This window comes from Apodemus sylvaticus, chromosome 15 (assembly GCF_947179515.1).
Source record: "Apodemus sylvaticus chromosome 15, mApoSyl1.1, whole genome shotgun sequence".
Classification (NCBI taxonomy): Eukaryota; Metazoa; Chordata; class Mammalia; order Rodentia; family Muridae; genus Apodemus; species Apodemus sylvaticus.
Window position 1 is genome coordinate 76,240,780 of NC_067486.1, and position 17,559 is coordinate 76,258,338.

Genomic DNA, 17,559 nt, shown 5'->3' on the forward strand with positions numbered 1-17,559 from the left:
TGTGCTGCAGACGTCTCGGGAAACAATTGTGTGGTTCCTCTCCAAAACCTCAACAATACATGTGGGCAAGAAGCTGGGAGAGGTCGGTCCTCGCCTGCTCAGCATGGGCCCTCCTGTCTGTCTCAGTTCTGATCACAAGCTCTGCCAGTTATCACCCATCTTCACAATCCTCATCTCTTCTGACAGGCATGCATAGCCCAGCCACCCCTGCACCTGCTTTGTAAAAGGGAAACACCTAGACACCATAAATTACTGCTTAATGCCTACAAGTGAGAGCTTTTGTGAAATGCCCTATTGCTAAGCAACAAGCTCCCTCACTTGTGCGGGAATAGGAACTAGAGCTTTTGGTAAGAGCAGCCTGCCCAGAACCTGGCACACACAGCAGATCCCCCGTGACTGTTGTCTTGTGTCCATCTATAAGAGTCAGCATAGATGCCACCTGAACCACATTATTCCTAATGGACTCTCAAAGAAACAAAGGAAACAGCCAAGGACTGCTGAGTGCTGAGTGCTTGCTATACAGTAACTCCAAAACCAACCATCTCTCTAAGACTTAGGTCAAATGGGACAGCGAGTTCAGGCCTGTCTATAACTAAACAGGTAAAGCAGGAGGAGCCAACACTACACAGAATATTTGAAGCCTTTTGGGCATTCTGAAACCCAATAAGCATGGAGTCTCATACTCAGTTCAGATACCAGCAACAACAGTTTTATATTCACTATTATTCACTATTAAAGAATATAATTCTATATACTACTTTGTTGAAACTCTAGTGAACTATGTCAGGAAATTCAGGGAGAGGAGACAATAAAGACATCACAACACAAAATAAAATGTACTTATACAAGAAAGTTGGACCAGGTGTAATGATATATGTTTTTAATCTCAGCTACTAAGGAGCCTGGGGCAAGAAGGTCATTTGAGCCTAGGGCTTCAAGACATCTCTGCAAAGAAAGACAAAATAATAACATTAAATTTGAAGACTGATTGTAAAGGTAACTGGCATGCAGGACTTCTCTAGACAGGAAAATAGGTTCTGGTCCTTTGGACAAGAAGGAAAGAACCACCATGCCGAAAAATGAGTCAGGGCTTAGAGGTTGGGGATATTGGTAAAAGCTGATCTCCTGCAGCAGAAAGGCTATCAGTCTCAGTCTGTTGAATATAGTGGCTTCATGTCATAGGTTACTTTCCATGCCATGTTTCCTGCAGTGAAGGCTAGAGAAGTGACCACCCCCGCCCACCAATCACTGAAGAGTTTTACAGAACAAGAAATAGTGATGAATGGTCCCTGTGGGCTGGTGGGCTGTGGGGTCTCTCCAATGCCACGCCACATTGTAGGGTTAACTAGGTGGCTTAGTTGGTTAGACAAATGAGAAATCTTGTAGAGTTCCAGAAGGAGGTCAAGGCTTCTGGAAAATTATCTTGTCCAAGTCTCGTGAAAAAGAGATGTAAAATCTCTCTCTCTCTCTCTCTCTCTCTCTCTCTCTCTCTCTCTCTCTCTCTCTCTCCCTCCCTCCCTCCCTCCCTCTCTCCCTCTCCCTCTCTCTCTCTCTCTCTTTCTCTCTCTCTCTCTCTCACACACACACACACACACACACACACACGAGAGAGAGAGAGAGAGAGAGAGAGAGAGAGAGAGAGAGAGAGAGAAAGAGAGAGAGAGAATGAAAGAGATGCATTTTCCTCAAGAACACATTTGTGTGATCTCTGTCCAGTTCTTTGGCATTCCTGATATTTATCTGCCTCAAGCAAACTTTTTCTTGCATGTCAGAGACTAACGCTTCAGCTCCGTTTATTGCTATATCAAAATCCAATTAATTATCTTCAAAGCTAACTCCAGTCCCTGGGCATATAAGAAACCTCTAAGAAAAGAGCATTCTCCAAATTCCCTCAGCCCACAAGGTACCACTGGCTCACACATCACTCCACAGGCATCTATGGGCTCACAAACTTCCCTGAATTGCACCTGGCTCTAGGTCATACTCAGCTCCACATGCCTTTTGGCTCCATCCCTCAATGCTAATTCAAGCTATTTTATACGGGTGATAAACAAATGCTCAGAAACTTAGCTGGCTATCAAATTGTGTTTCTCTGACACTCAGCCAGGTACCATCCCAAAGATACCAGTTGCCTTCAAATCTGCATTACACAAAGTATTTGTTGGTACAGACTACAGCTTGGCTCTGCAGCCATACCCAAGAACAATGGTACACCACTGCTACCATGCCTCTTTGGAAGCAAGTAAGACCCAGTGCAAAGATGGGACTCACATGGAGTCACTTGTGGAACAAGGTAGTCCCAGCTCAGCTGTCTCAAAAAATACTGCTTATAGCATGTGGTATAGTGCTGGGCAGACAAACTCTTAATGTTTATTCCGTAGCTGGGCGGGCTCACTCCATGTACAGTGTAGGATTGGACTCCTCAGCTAGACAGCCAGCCCCATAGCAGCCCTAGAGGTTTTATGCTGCATCAGCGCTCAACCAAGAATGTCTGATTGCAAGCAAGGGGGGAATTAGGACATAGAACTCTGCCTCCCAAAGCAACGCAAGGCATGAATCAGATGGGAAGTTTTAGAATCCCTTCCCCAGACAAGGACTCAGATGCCAGCACACGTAGTGTAGACATGGCCCCAGCCAGACAGCTAAGGCATATTGGCACCACCGTAATTTGTCCATCCACCAATATGCTCCAGAAAAAAACACCCATATGCTTTCTTTTAGCTTCCATATGCTTTTTTAGCAAGGAAACTAAAATATTTCATTAGTTTTGAGTAATTAATAATTACTTATTTCACAATAGTCACCCTCATTAAAGAGTGAAAATAGCTGATTAAACTGCAGGATCCTGGCTTTCAGTGCAAACATTTTTTTTTTTAAATTCTTCCTGTAGGAATTGAGTAAGAGAGTAGAAGAGCCAGTGTAAAAACAGTCACATTACAGAGAAGGAAACGTTATCATACCCGTAGCCCTGCATTCCTTTTGACTGAAACATTATGATTTAATAAAAAGAACATGGATTTGGGGATCAGAAAGACTTTGGAATCCACTCTAGTTTGGCTTCTGTGAGCAGCTCTTCTGAGGAAATGACGAGTGTTGGAAAGATCAAGCCTGCTGGATCCCTTCAAGCTGGTCCTCCCCTAGGTTCCCAAGGAGGACTTCAAGGCCTTCCCTCACTCTATCTGTGGGCCTGGGTAGCACATGCCGCAGGAATGCTGGTAGTGAGCAGGAGGTCCTAAGCAGGGTGTGGCCTATAGAAACGTTTCTCAAGAGCTAATAACCATGGGAACTACCAAGGGACCTTGTAACAAGGCAGACTGATTCAAGATATTTAATGTAGATCTGGGATCTGCATCAGTGGAAGACTCTCAGGTAGCACAGAAACTGCTGGTCTTCAGAGGAGGCTCCAATGGGTAAGGACCTAAAACAGAACAAGTAAGGAAACAGAACAAGTAACAACAAAGTAATTTTGTCTGTCTCATCATGCCAGGGCAAGGTTTCCTGGTTTCCTAATGATTCAGATCAGTGGTTCTCACTGTGTGTCAGGCGCCCTCCACCTACCCTTTCTCGGGGTCACATATCAGATATCCAGCATATCAGGTATTTATATTATGATTCATAACAAAATTACTATTATGAAGTAACAATGAAAATAATGTTATGGTGGGGGCTACCACAACGTGAGAGCCTGTATTAAAGAGTCCCAGCATTAGGAAGGTTGAGGACCACTGATTTAGAAGATAGGATGTATTCAACGGCTTGGTAATTAGGTTATTCATTCCTAGTTTTAGAAACAACAAAACTGAGACCCAAAGAAATCAGGTATCCTTGAGAGGGCCATGGAGCTAACAGAGAGGATACATGGGCCTCTCAGAGTGAGGCTGTGCCAGCAGAAGACAGGAAATACAGCAAGCACTCCTGCACCTGGCGCTGTGGGTCTGCTTCCTCTCCAGGCTTCCCGAGGAGCTATTCACCTTCTGCCTGAACTAAGCTGCGTCCTTGCCACCAGTCCCACCTGTAAGGTGGGGGCATTGCCCATGGCAACCCCTAATGCCTGCCTCTTCTGGCTCTGGCACAGGCTTTCAAGTTCTGGTTCCCACATAAGCTCACAGTGGGTCACTGGTACCAAGCATAAAGGTCACACATGTGACAGTCATTACAATTTGGCAAAAACCAAATTCTAGCTGTCCACATCTGGAATGTGGAGCTCTGTATGGACTGAAATCTGTCTCTGTAAAAAGCCCCATGCTCATTACAGTGGAGAAGAAACAGTAATGTCACCCACAGCTCCTGAGTCCCATGTCAGCCAATAACTCGCTCACCTTTGGTGACCCTAACTCCTTGGCTTTCCCTCAGCTCAAAAAGACAACTACAAGGACACATACTCCACTATGTTCATAGTAGCCCTGTTTGTAATAGCCAGAAGCTGGAAAGAACCCAGGTATCCCTCAACGGAGGAATGGATACAAAAAAAATGTGGTATATATACACAATGGAGTACTATTCAGCCATTAGAAACAATAAATTCATGAAATTCTTAGACAAATGGATGGAGCTGGAGAACATCATACTAAGTGAGGTAACCCAGTCTCAAAAGATCAACCATGGTATGCACTCACTAATAAGTGAATATTAGCCTAGAAAATTGGAATACCCAAAACATAATCCACACATCAAATGATGTCCAAGAAGAACAGAGGAGTGGCCCTGGTTACGGAAAGACTCAATGTAGCAGTATAGGGGAATACCAGAACAGGGAAGTGGGAAGGGGTGGATGGGGGAATAGGGGGAGGGAAGAGGGCTTATGGGACTTTCAGGGAGTGGGAAGCCAGAAACGCGGAAATCATTTGAAATGTAAATAAAAAATATATTGAATTAAAAAAAGAAAAGAAAGAAAAGAAAAGAAAAGAAAGTAAAGCTACAGACCTGGCATGGGAAGCAAAAAAAAAAGACAACTACTCTTCAAGTTTCAAAACCAAGAAAAAAAGTTATGAGTTAAAGATTTAACTCTTTGACATTCCTTTTTCTGCCAGAAGGTAAGGATAAGAATTTAGTTAATGTTTTATCATATTAAAATACTTACAAGGTGTGATCCTGTTCCCTACCACCCCCAAAAAACAAACAAACAAACAAACAAAAAGAATGCAACTACTGTGTTCCTAGGAAGCCCATTCGCCATTTTCTACCAGGATTCCCACTTGTGACCAATCCTATCTCTGGAATTACTTGTATTTTGGAGTTGGTTTGGATTTAAATCCAAATTTGGCTCGGTACACTGCTTTGAACAGATTTTTCCACCTTTCTAAGCTTGTGTTCTTTGCTGAGGGGGAGGAGGTTAGCATGAGTGAGTGTGTGTGTGTGTGTGTGTGTGTGTGTAATATTTTTTGAAAGTAAACAATCTACTGTATTAAAATTGTAAGCACTCAAAAGTAGGGAATTAAGAGTAGGTTTAATGAAAGAACACCTAGTAACTGAAGAAAGCAGAGTAAGAATTTCAATGTTAAGAAATCACTTCACAGGTATGGTAGTTCATGTCAATTCCCAGAATCATGCTAAGGGAAGCTAAAGAGCTTCCTTTCAGAAGAGCTGAAAGGAAAATCCAAGAGGGACAGGAATCATGAAACAACCAAAGGGAAGATGTGGCTTCTCACTCAGAGAAATAGCTTCTTTCTGCCTTAGAACTCCTGTATGCACAGCCTTCAAACTATCCGAAAAGCCCTGAAGCAGTAGCTGGTATTTTTGGAGAATGTTTAGTTTTCAAATAGTTGATAGATGCATGTGTTTCCCTCCCCTTCTCCTCTCCCCCTACTCAAGCTCTAATAGTGCTCATATTAAACATCAGAGATGCTATGGATTTTGTACATTAGCTAAGAGAGCTGAGCCAAGTTGGGAACTCAAGAAATCTGACTTGAGGCACCTCTCACAGAAGCTCTACCAACTCTCACTTCACTGAAGGAGAATCGGAGGCTCAGAGAAAGAAGCTTGCTGGCCCTACAGCACAATGATGAGAGCGAGCACCTGACCCACAGACAGCACAACTGCTTCCAATCTCGAGATCTAAGTACTGTGTGGTGAGGCCAGTGTTAGGTATCTTTCCCCCTGCCACTTACTTTTGGGACAGTGTCTCTCACTAAAGCTGATGTGCTAACTGGCTGGCTAGACTGGCTTAGGACTTAGGAAGTGCCTAGGTCCAGGGGTCTCTCCATTTTCTTCTATCTGATACAGTTACTACCTCTTCCTCTCCAGCACGAAGACCCATGGAAAGACCAGTTGTTTCTCAGCCCCAGTCTAGTGTCAGGACAACAAGTTCCAAGATGGGTCTGAGAAGGTGAAAGCCTCTACTATCAATTCAGGATGGTTCCAGCAGCTTGGGAGAGCAGACACTCATCTAGACCCATGGCGTTGGCTCCTACTCTCCTGCCTCAAACTTACTCAGCCCTTGCCCATCTTCTCTTAATTAGTGTTCCCAAGTGTTCAGGACACAGCCATCTAGAATCGTCTTCAGCTTCACACAGTTCAAGTGGGTCAGAGAAAGGTAGAAGGTAGTGGAATATAGGGGCAAGGCCAGATGCTCTTGAAGAAGAAGGACTTCAAGACATCCATATTCTCCTAAGAAATACAACGTGCTGTACCTCCATGTATGGAAGAAAGGCACTGATGTTGATTTTGTATGAAACAGAAAACTGTAAGAATTAGGGAAATAAAAAGTCATGAAATGAAGACATTTCTCAAGAATCTCAAGTAAAGCAAAGATACAGCTGTGGCAGCTGTGGAGATGGCTGAATGAGTGAAGTACTTGCCGTGCATGATGAAGGAGATGAGTTTGGATCCAAGCACTAGTTACAAACCTGGGTGCAGCAGCATGCACCTATACCTGCAGCATTTGTAGGGACAGAGACACTACCCCATCACTGAACACAAGGGTCAGTGAGCAACAGCCTCAAACTTAAGGCAGAGAGTGACAGAAGGCAAAAGATACCCAACACTGACCTTAACATCCACAGGCACATGCGTAATTTTGTATATCTACAACACACACATACACATACAGTTTTCTGTTTCACACACACACACACACACACACACACACACACACATTAAACAAACAAACAAACAAATAAATAAATAAATAAATAAGCAAGCACACATGCAAGCAAACAAGTATAAAATAAAAAGACATTTTGGTTTAGCATTTCCTCCATAATCCCAAAATTTCCCAACTCTCAAGTTAGAAATGTAGGGTAAATGGAATCATAAAATTCCCTCTGGTTTTAAAAGACACTCTGACTTGTAACAAGACTGACGATTCACACTGGATAAAACAAATAACAGAAGAGAAATTTGCCTTTACTCAATGGTATTAATAGTTTATCAGATACTCTAAAATGAGACATAAAACAACAGTATCACATAGAACTGCATCTCTCAACCTGTGGGTCGCACTCTGTTTGGCAACCATCCAGCTCTAAAAATATTTACATTGGGATACCAAAGAGAAGCAAAATTACAGTTATGAAGAAGCAACAAAAATAACTTTATAGAGCATGAGGAGCTATATTAAAAGACCACAGCATTAGCAGGGGTGAGCACCACCGCCACAGAGGAGGGCTGACCCCCTTCCCATCTAACCTGGAATTGCATGTTGCTGAAGCAAGGAACAATCATGAGTTTAATACACAGTACAGGATACATATACTCTAAAACCCAATCAGTAACTGTCTCTGCTAGGTCAAAGGGTCAAGAGCTAAACAGAACACCAATGTTCCCCACAAGACTCTGTGAGCTGACATCAGGACTAAGGATATTCTCACTGCTTCCAGACCACATGACACACAGAGCTTACTGCTTCACTCTGCAAAGCAATGAGAACTTAATCTATTCAAGTAACAAAAAAGAAATCCACATAATATTACAGTTTCTATCTCCACACACACAAAAAAAAAAGACCAAAAAGCATGGCTGATTAATCTTATTAAAGGCAATTTCCCAAAAATGAAAATTAACATTTCATAGGGCAATATAAATAAGTCCATGGGAATTAATTTTGTATTATCCCTCTAATGAGTCACCATGTAGAAAATGGAGACAGCCAATGGTCTGCAGGAGGCCAGAAGTCAGCTCCTGTTGTAGTACAGAGACCAGCTATTTGGAAATGATACCTCATTTTCTTTAAGAGTAAACAGGGTATATGATTTCAAATCCTGTGAAGTGCAGCTTTAAATAGATTTGGTTTGGAAATGGGACAAGGAACACACCACCATGATGGATCAAGATCAAAAGCAGAGGGAGAACAATGATTACACTCACTGATATCTGCTGACATGTATACTGTCAAGTCTAATTAAGGACTGACACTGTTGTTCTGTATCATTCCCGCTAATTCCCATTTTTACCACAAGACCGCTTTATATGTGTATGGCATTCTACCAGAATATTTAGTTCTCCATCTTTCAAAGGTTGAAACCATTCTATCCTTTAGTTCACACCAGTTTATAAATCCAAAAGATAGAGATTACATTGCTGAATAGATGACTGACAAACTGATACACAGACAGATGGACGGACAGACGGACGGACGGACGGACAGACAGGGTAGGCAGATGTCTGTAGATTGGTGGAAAGATAGGAATATAGGTAAATAGTAGGAAGTTAGAGAAAGAGATACTAAGTTTCCCATTTTAAAGAGCAGTCTTTGTAACTTTTCAAGGTTTAATTAAAATATCTCTCGAAGATGAATGCAGCTAACTAAACAATCTTAAAAGTTTATTGTATCAGCACTCAATAAATTGGAACTAAGGAAATAGGTATGTGATACATGACATCCCTGGAGGACTTAGAGGACAGGTCACAGTTTTAGATCTTTCCGGGAGTCTATTGACCATGAAGTACTGCTGTATCTCTTCCATGGGGAATCAAGCTCAAGCACTGTATGTTCAGATGTCGACAGCCTTATAGGATTGTGAAGACTCCAGTCCTCTCTTACCTCCAGCAGCTTTTCACTTTTGGGATGGACGATGGTCACAGGCTCAGCCAGACGATATGCTAGGCTCTGCAAATTAAACAGGCAGGAGTTACTTGTGAGCACTGGGCACCAAGTCCATTTTTATCCATCAGTCTGCAAAACATTTATACATCCATTAACTCATTTCACCCATGAACCTGAAAAAGAATTGGGAAGAGATGATCCCACTAGTATGAGAGGAAGGTAGAACTTCACAGAAGGACAGAAATTATGAGAACTGGTAATCTTGTGAAGAATCTCACAAACGTGGAATGAAAAATGGTCATTATTGTTCAGAAATGATGGTTTGCCCAAGAATATATAGTATGATGTAATGAGTGGCAGAACAGGAATTCAGAGGCATTGCCACTCGACTAGTGACCTACATTTTCTGCCTCAGTCTCTCCTAGGCCATGAGGATAAGGAATACAGCTCACTCACCTGATCTATTTGTCTAGATAGAGGAGGATATTAAAGTCAAACCAGCACTCTGCCTGCCTGAGGAACAGGACCCGCAGGTGACATTTTGAGCCAGTTCACCTTGCTTCCTCTTACCAATGGCCTTGGGCAAATTATTAAAGTTCTCCATCAACTTCCTCATATGAGGATGAAGATTATCTATATTACCTAGTCAAAAACTATCCTTATCTAACCCTTTGGTGGGGCAGGGAGATTGTCCTCTATATCCACAGTGATCATATACAAAATGCTAACATTTCTTTTCATGAACCGAACGCGCCCTAGTAGAACATATTCTGATATGGATATGTCTATGATTGGGGCTCTAGTGTTAAAATATCATGAGATTATCAATACCATTCTTAAGTGGCCTCAACACACAGACACATACACACACACATACACACACACACACACACGTACATACACACACACATATGCACACGCAAACGCACATGAGCACACACATGGAAACAAAAATAAAATAACATTAGAGAATTAATTTGTCCTCCAAAAGTCCCAAAACGAAAGGCAGAGTTTTAGCTCCCAGCTAACCAAATTTTCAAGTCTGTGCCAAGGGCACTGCCTTAGGCTCAAGGAGATGGAGCTGCTGACAGAATGGCTGGACCACAGGAACTTGTTTGATATTTTACACAAATGGACAGAAAAGTACTTGCTAAAATGTCCAGTTTTCATAACTCATTCAAAATGCATTAGAAAAATATTATTGATAAGAGTCCTGCAAAAAACTCATCTCCTCCCCCAAAATCAAAGCCTTAACCAGCCTTTAACATGATACTTTATTTTGTAGTCTAGAGAATACCACACTCATTACATCCTATTCATGGCCACTATGCGCTCAATGCGTCTTCATTGCTCCAAATTTGCAAACCTAGCCACCAAACTCCAAAGGTCACAGAGCTAACACAGAGCAGATAAAAATTTAACCTAAAACTTTCATACCAAGCATTTGCCTCTTCTATGAGGTGAGAAGCTGCCTGATTAGAGACTTTTAACTTCAGGGGTTGGAAAACAAGTCTGTAAGTCAGAGATTGCAAGTGCAATTAAGCAAAGAATGCAAAACTCGGAAAAATAAATATCTCCTATTTTCTCTCCTATGCAGAATGAAGAATAATGATTTTAGGGAGGAAAGGAAGCAGTAAGGGAGAGAACAGGAGAAGGGAAGGACGGGGAGGGAGGGGTACATGAAAGATGAGAGTTCACTTGAAAGGAATAGTAGGAGAGCAAAAGAGGCCAGCAAAGGATGAAGGACAAATGAATAGGAGGACAAAGGTACACTGTATGCCCCATGCAAAGTCCATATATACAAATAAGAATATATTAATTGTAAAAATACATAATATATACTAATTTAAAAAAATAACAGAACACACACTCTATGATTATGATGCCTCACCACAGGGAAAAGGAGAGCGACAAGGATTTGGCATCTGTGGGCTGAGCACAAGGTGACACGTGACCAAGAGAGCCAGTGTTAGTGCTGGGTTTCCACACACAGTGAAGTTTCACAGATGCAGCATCGGTACGCCAAGTGTTGGGACAAGAGCCACTAGCAAGGATCTGCAGCAGCAGGGACTTTTAGACATGTTTCCTCCCAAAACTCTCCTCACAGGTCAGGGAAAAGTTGGAGGCTTCCAACCACTGCAGCAGCATGTGCTGGTGCCGGAGCGTGTAGCCTGAGCGTTACAAGGCCTCTACAGTTCCCAGGTGTCCCAGAAGGCACTGAAACTCTTGATAACCCATGAGGAGATAGGACAACTGGCAAATCCGGTGACAGCCACTGGCAATGAAGCCAAATATCCTTCACTGCTTCTGTGGATTTTAGGTCTGCTAATTCCAAACCTGGAGATTATCATTTCTAAGCTGGAAAGAACCCAGGTATTCCTCAACAGAAGAATGGATGCAAAAAATGTGGTATATATACGCAATGGAGTACTATTCAGCCATTAGAAACAATGAATTCATGAAATTCTTAGGCAAATGGATAGAGCTGGAGAACATCATACTAAGTGAGGTAACCCAGTCTCAAAATATCAATCATGGTATGCACTTGCTAATAAGTGGATATTAGCCTGGAAAACTGGAATCCCCAAAACATAATCCACACATCAAATGAGGTACAAGAAGAACGGAGGAGTGGCCCCTGGTTCTGGAAAGATTCAGTGTAGCAGTATAAGGCAAAACCAGAACAGGGAAGTAGGAAGGGGTGGGTGGGAGAATAGGGGGAGGAAAAGGGGCTTATGTGACTTTCGGGGAGTGGGGGACCAGAAAGGGGAAATCATTTGAAATGTAAATAAAAATATATCAAATGAAATTAAAAAAAGAAAAATGTAAGACTGAAAAATAAAAAATAAAAATAAATAAAAATAAAAATAAAAAAATAAACTATCTTCTCTCTCCCAAGAAGAATGTTCTCACCTCCAGATGCAATTTCAGCCAAAAGTAATCTATATGTTCAAGTTCAGACTTGTAAATTCTCAAACTATTAATTGAATTATATGTAAAGCAGGACTCAGGACCTAACTGAAACTAAAACAGCATGTTTAAATTTTTTGTTTGAAACTAATAAAACCAAGCAGATATATAAAATCTACAGTGAAAAGAAGTAGAGGAAGACACGTAGAATGCCTGACAATATGGAGAGTTTGGTGGGGGCACACAGACCATGGTGTGGTGGGGGCACACAGACCATGGTGTGGTGGGGGGAGACAGACCATGGTGTGGTGGGGGCATACAGACCATGGTGTGGTGGGGGCACACAGACCATGGTGTGGTGGGGGCACACAGACCATGGTGTGGTGGGGGCACACAGACCATGGTGTGGTGGGGGCACACAGACCATGGTGTGGTGGGGGGAGACAGACCATGGTGTGGTGGGGGCACACAGACCATGGTGTGGTGGGGGCACACAGACCATGGTGTGGTGGGGGCACACAGACCATGGTGTGGTGGGGGCACACAGACCATGGTGTGGTGGGGGCACACAGACCATGGTGTGGTGGGGGCACACAGACCATGGTGTGGTGGGGGCACACAGACCATGGTGTGGTGGGGGCACACAGACCATGGTGTGGTGGGGGCACACAGACCATGGTGTGGTGGGGGCACACAGACCATGGTGTGGTGGGGGCACACAGACCATGGTGTGGTGGGGGCACACAGACCATGGTGTGGTGGGGGCACACAGACCATGGTGTGGTGGGGGCACACAGACCATGGTGTGGTGGGGGCACACAGACCATGGTGTGGTGGGGGCACACAGACCATGGTGTGGTGGGGGCACACAGACCATGGTGTGGTGGGGGCACACAGACCATGGTGTGGTGGGGGCACACAGACCATGGTGTGGTGGGGGCACACAGACCATGGTGTGGTGGGGGCACACAGACCATGGTGTGGTGGGGGCACACAGACCATGGTGTGGTGGGGGCACACAGACCATGGTGTGGTGGGGGCACACAGACCATGGTGTGGTGGGGGCACACAGACCATGGTGTGGTGGGGGCACACAGACCATGGTGTGGTGGGGGCACACAGACCATGGTGTGGTGGGGGCACACAGACCATGGTGTGGTGGGGGCACACAGACCATGGTGTGGTGGGGGCACACAGACCATGGTGTGGTGGGGGCACACAGACCATGGTGTGGTGGGGGCACACAGACCATGGTGTGGTGGGGGCACACAGACCATGGTGTGGTGGGGGCACACAGACCATGGTGTGGTGGGGGGAGACAGACCATGGTGTGGTGGGGGCACACAGACCATGGTGTGATGGGGGGAGACAGACCATGGTGTGGTGGGGGCACACAGACCATGGTGTGGTGGGGACACACAGACCACGGTGTGGTGGGGGCACACAGACCACGGTGTGGTGGGGGCACACAGACCACGGTGTGGTGGGGACACACAGACCACGGTGTGGTGGGGGCACACAGACCACGGTGTGGTGGGGGCACACAGACCACGGTGTGGTGGGGGCACACAGACCACGGTGTGGTGGGGGGAGACAGACCACGGTGTGGTGGGGGCACACAGACCACGGTGTGGTGGGGGCACACAGACCACGGTGTGGTGGGGGCACACAGACCACGGTGTGGTGGGGGCACACAGACCACGGTGTGGTGGGGGCACACAGACCACGGTGTGGTGGGGGCACACAGACCACGGTGTGGTGGGGGCACACAGACCACGGTGTGGTGGGGGCACACAGACCACGGTGTGGTGGGGGCACACAGACCACGGTGTGGTGGGGGCACACAGACCACGGTGTGGTGGGGGCACACAGACCACGGTGTGGTGGGGGCACACAGACCACGGTGTGGTGGGGGCACACAGACCACGGTGTGGTGGGGGCACACAGACCACGGTGTGGTGGGGGCACACAGACCACGGTGTGGTGGGGGCACACAGACCACGGTGTGGTGGGGGCACACAGACCACGGTGTGGTGGGGGCACACAGACCACGGTGTGGTGGGGGCACACAGACCACGGTGTGGTGGGGGCACACAGACCACGGTGTGGTGGGGGCACACAGACCACGGTGTGGTGGGGGCACACAGACCACGGTGTGGTGGGGGCACACAGACCACGGTGTGGTGGGGGCACACAGACCATGGTGTGGTGGGGGCACACATACCATGGTGTGTGGTGGGGGCAAACAGACCATGGTGTGGTGGGGGCACACAGACCATGGTGTGGTGGGGGCACACAAGGCATGGTATGGTGGGGGCACATAGACCATGGTGTGGTGGGGGTACACAGACCATGGTGTGGTGGGGGCACAAAGACCATGGTGTGGTGAGAGCACACAGACCATGGTGTGGTGGGGGCACACAGATCATGGTGTGGTGGGGGCACATAGACCACGGTGTGGTGGGGGCACATAGACCACGGTGTGGTGGCACACATGGTGCACAATAGACTATTTCAATGGGCTTTTCACAAACAATGCTTTGAATCAACCACTTCAAGCAAGAAAAAATTTAAACCCTAAGGAGACGATGCAAAAACTTATCAACAAAAAAGTCTAACAAATGGGCAATAAGACAATGTTTTGTAGGAAAAACAATTCTACTGACATGAATTTCGCCTTCATCCCAGACATTCTGAACAAAGAACACTGTCAAACCAAGAACCATAAAGTAGAGAACTGAGATCTGGCCTCCCTTGGAATTTATTCCCAGCCTAATAGCTAGACTTTATGAGGAAATATACTCTTTTTTTTTTTTTTTAATTTCTGTCTTCAGAAGCCAGGACTATGATGGCCTATCAACCACTTAGAAAAGACCAAAAATTATTTCATGCACATTTTTTTGTACTTTCATTAATTTCAAATGGCAAAAAGATTGTTTATAATGAGATTTATTTAAAGTAAATGATGTTAAATGTGGAATTCTGTTCCCAGAGGTAACTGAGATGTTAGATCAGGAAAAGGCAATGGAGGACAGCCATGGGAGGCCCCAAGTCTGGCCATCAAAACTCAAGTGACTCCTGCCTGCACGGTCTCTACCATTCTAAGACCCTTATCAAGAATACAGCATATCCCAGGCTTATAAATGATCTGGTTGTCTCATTAAAGTAATGTTTGTCGGTTTTTAATTGCTTCCCTCCCTGATTTTAATTTCCTCACCTGTCAGCATCGATCAGAAACAGTGAAATCATCTGACATACTGGCTGATTATGTTTAAATTAATCAAGAATTTTTTTTTTAAGTAAAATTGCTTTGGCCTACAGGTAATCCACAACTTTATAATATGTTATTTAAAAGGGGCCTGTGATGGACAAATCTAGAAAGTGGGAGACATTAGGAATCCTGAGGAGACATAGCTGGCTCAGTGGTTAAGAGCAGTGACTGCTCTTCTGAAGGTCCTGAGTTCAAATCCCAGGAAACAAATGGTGGATCACAACCATCTGTAATGATATCTGACACTCTCTTCTGATGTGTCTGAAGACAGCTACAGTGTACTTACATAGGAATCCTGAGGAGAAATGTAAGTTACTTTCACATATATAGCACTGGACATTAAAAGGCCAAGACTATTTTGAAAAAGAAGTTTTATCAACTAGTATTCTCAGAACAACAGTGAACAGTGCCTACCTAGAGGCAGGAAAAGGCATAGCAATCTCAGAATATTTGAGAGACAGATTAGGGAGAAATAAATAAAAATGAGCTTGCCTTAAATAATATAACTTAATGTAGTATAATGTGTAATGAACAAATAATTATCTGGCTACTTGGAAGTTGCATTTCATATTGATAACGGTTAACAGATATATGATCTCCATGCAGATTAATCAGAGCAACTAAGGGAGGTGTGTCAGATGTCATTAGTAATAGTAGAAATCTTTGCATGTGGCAGAGGCAAGGCTGAGACACAGAACGACAGGAGAATTTCTATTTTTTCCTTATTGCTCTTTAACGTGCACAGGTGTTTTGGCTGCATACAGGCCTGTGTACCATATGTGATGTGTGTGACGAACACCTAGAAGCGAGAAGAGGGCACCAGACCCTTTGGAACTGGTGTGACGGAGAGCTGTGAGAGGCCATGTGGGAGCCTAACCCAGGACCTCTAGAAAGGCAGAAAACACTGAGCCATCTCTCCAGGCCCAGCAAAGTAAGTAGACACCTAGTGATGGACAGGTCTGGTCTCCTGAGCTATGTGAGCTAAACAATGCACCACAATTACCGCAAAGAGAGGGGAAAATATAGTGTAAACCCCGCAGACATAATTATTCAGTGCTAATATCTATCAGAAACAGTGTTTCAAACACACTTAGGGAACCTTCAAGCACTAAACTCTTTTACAGGAAGTAAATGAAATGACAGGAAAATGCTCTGTAAGGCGTTCTGGCAGGAGCTGATGTGAATACACTGACATTATTCCTACCCAGAAATAGACACACACATTGATGTCATAATGATCGGGACCCAACGTGAGCTCATGATAGCAGCACACATGAATGTTACTTGCCCTTCTGCAGGCTGCTGAACTGAACAGAAGAAAGGGAGCCACGGCATGCAGGCAACAGGAGGAAAGAAGGGGAGCTGCACATACCAAACATAGGGGTTATATGTTAAAAGGGGGGGGGGGTCATAGCCTTAGAACCAAACTTCACCAACCCTTAGTATGTAGCATGTCAGGTCCTAGTAGATTCCAGACCTACTCAACGTCAAGTGTCCCCTTAATGTAAAGTTATTCAGATACTCTGATGAAGTCTGATGTGTCAGGTCTTCATAATTTATCATTACTATTTACCTAACATTCACAGCATGTCTCATTACAGCGTCTTCAAAGGAAGCACACCTTAGTTAATGCGCCCCATGTCCTCTCCCTCATGCCCTGACTCCCCTTATCCTCAGCTTTCCATTTGTATGCCCTGGTACCCTGTCCACAACACGGTCTTCCCCTTTACTACTCTTCTTAATAGTCCAGTAAACACATAAAAACTATAGGAGAGGGGCTGCATGTCTTCAGATATTTAAACTAAAGATAAAGACTTGTGGGGTTTTTTAATCTTTGAGTCTTTGAATTATGCAATTAATATCATCAATATCCCATTTTTGCAAAAATTTACTTAATTTTTCTTCTGAAGCAAAGTCTCTTGCTTTTTTTCTTGAGGCTTAGAACCCAGGCTAGCCTGAAACTCGTGACCTTGCTACCTCTGCTCTCAAGAACTAGCATTACAAAATGATGCCACAATGCCAGCTCATTAGATAGAAAACGACCACAGTAAGCAATATCACTTGTGGACCACTAACACTATATTAGTCAGTCACTTCTGACTGATCACATGCCTTTAAAGAGAGTTAACAAACTTAGTTTCTTGAACCCCAATTCAAGACTTTATATAAAAAAACAGGAAAGAAAGAAAACAGAGAGAGGGGTCTGGAATGACAGATTTTACTGGAAAAAGTTAAACAAATGAATAATTACACCTAATTCAATACAATGTATGGAGAAAATGTGTGAACTAAAATTTGTTGGCCTTCATAGTCCAGCATTCAGGAAGCAGAGGCAGGTGGATCTGAGTTTGGGGCCAGCCTGGTCTACATAAAAAGCACCTCTAGACCAGCTGAG

General features: G+C 44.4%; 1 protein-coding gene across 7 annotated transcripts in view; it reads right to left on the bottom strand.

Annotated features, from left to right (window-relative positions):
* Lpp (LIM domain containing preferred translocation partner in lipoma) overlaps positions 1 to 17,559 on the bottom strand; it is a 596,469-nt gene that overhangs the window by 428,044 nt on the left and 150,866 nt on the right. For all 7 annotated transcript variants that reach the window (XM_052159121.1, XM_052159118.1, XM_052159120.1 and 4 more), the window contains one exon: positions 8,981 to 9,046. The gene's annotated coding sequence lies outside the window, so the exon portion shown is untranslated. The remainder of the gene's footprint in view (positions 1 to 8,980; positions 9,047 to 17,559) is intronic.